The sequence below is a fragment of the Octopus bimaculoides genome, chromosome 20 (genome assembly GCF_001194135.2).
Source record: "Octopus bimaculoides isolate UCB-OBI-ISO-001 chromosome 20, ASM119413v2, whole genome shotgun sequence".
Lineage (NCBI taxonomy): Eukaryota > Metazoa > Mollusca > Cephalopoda > Octopoda > Octopodidae > Octopus > Octopus bimaculoides.
Window position 1 is genome coordinate 1,082,703 of NC_069000.1, and position 1,753 is coordinate 1,084,455.

The 1,753-nt window shown below is 40.1% G+C and overlaps 1 protein-coding gene across 3 annotated transcripts in view; it reads right to left on the bottom strand.

The window, feature by feature from the left end:
- LOC106877549 (uncharacterized) overlaps positions 1 to 1,753 on the bottom strand; it is an 86,724-nt gene that overhangs the window by 22,947 nt on the left and 62,024 nt on the right. The window contains exon 1 of one of the 3 annotated variants that reach the window (XM_014926477.2): positions 1,322 to 1,343. The exons of the other annotated variants lie outside the window; for them this stretch is intronic. The gene's annotated coding sequence lies outside the window, so the exon portion shown is untranslated. Of the gene's footprint in view, positions 1 to 1,321; positions 1,344 to 1,753 lie in introns of those variants that run through there. 3 annotated transcript variants of the gene reach the window in all.

The window sequence follows — 1,753 nt, forward strand, 5'->3', positions numbered from 1 at the left end:
TTATCGACCCGATCAAGGAAGAAAGGTAGAGGCGTTAACTCTCGGCGCGATTTCAGCTCATAATCTAATACCGCAAAGCATTCTATCCGGAATTAAACCATTCTCTCAGTGCTGACCAACCACTCCCTTCTGAATTTCAGGTATTACACAAACGTTTCAAATTACAACTTTGGTCTACCAATAATATTCTTTTCTACTCTAGGCACAAGCCCCGGAATTTTGGGGGAGGGGGCAGTCGATTAGATCTACCCCAGTACGCAACTGGTACTTAATTTATCGACCCCAAAAGGATGAAAAGCAAAGTCGATCTCGGCGGAATTTGAACTCAGATTTAGAGAGAAAGGGGGCAAGTCGATTATATCAACCTCAGTACATGACTGGTATTTCATTGACTCCCAAAACAACGAAAGGCAAAGCTGACCTCGGTGAGATTTCAATTAGTAATGCCAAAAAGAGCCAGAGGAAATTCTGTAAACAATTTTGCAGACGTTCCAACGATTCCACGAGCTGACCGCCCAGAAATGGTTATTTCTGATTAAAGCACAAGTCCAATTTCGAGGGGAGATGGGCTCAGCTGGTTATATTGACCAATACATTATTTTATCGACCTCGAAGGGATGAAAGGTAGATCTTGGTAGGGTTTACACCCTGAAAATAAAGAGCCGAGAAATATTGGTTTCAAATGTTGGCACAAGGCCAGCAATTTCGAGGGACGGGGTAAATCGATTACATCGACCCCAGTGTTCAACTGGTACTTATTTTATCGACTCCGAAAGGAGGAAGGGCAAAGTCGACTTCGGCGGCATTTGAACTCAGAACGTGAAGACGGACGAAATGCTGCGAAGCATTTTGCCCTTTTTTTTTTTGTACTACGGCCCGGATAATGTTAATAAATGGACGATGGGTTAAGCAGATGTCACAAATAATTGAAATATGGTAATTATCTATTCAATATAACATCGGGTTATATTTTATTAAATTACACATGTATAGTAGTATATCATTGTTGCTTAGCGAAAAATGATTTTCTAGTACATAATATATTAAATTGGGTGGTCCTATTTCCTGGGTCTCGGGAACAAAACGGAACCGCGAGTCAGTGTACTTGGAATAAGAGAGAGAAAAATTCATTCGCGAGCCAGATATGCATTATGTCCCGAAGTTTGCTCAAGGACCCGACAAAAAGCCCTCAATGAACAATCGGTTTGGCCATCCCTGATTTAGTCATTCAGTGATATTAAACATCGCTGTTTTTAAATCGAAAGACAGTCGAAATAATAAAGAAAGAAAGAAAAAAAATTAATGCTTTAAATAAACTCACCAACAAATAAATGTCAGAGACAAGCTAGCCGAACTGTCTGTCCACTGTGAACAAGAAATAATCATTAAAACGTTGGTTGAGAGAAAGTTACCAGATATTGGGAACGATGCAAATAAGTCAGACAATGTTTCGCTGATAAAAATATCGGATTTTGTCGAGCTGTCCTGTGGTGAGGATGAGAGAAATAGCGGAGGCGGGGAGGAGAAACTGTTATTAAAAGAGAACAATCAGAGGAAACTTGTGATCGCCAGAGTCGGAAAATAGTAACAGCAGAAAAAAAAAATGTTGAAACAATGGAATAAAGTTTTATGTTGTCATGCACAAAAAGAAGCCTAACGTTTCGAGCGGCAGAAACATCCATTGAAAGATGAAACTACGAAGAATTATGACAATGAAGTGAAGGATAAGGTATTATGGGGGGGGGGGCAATGG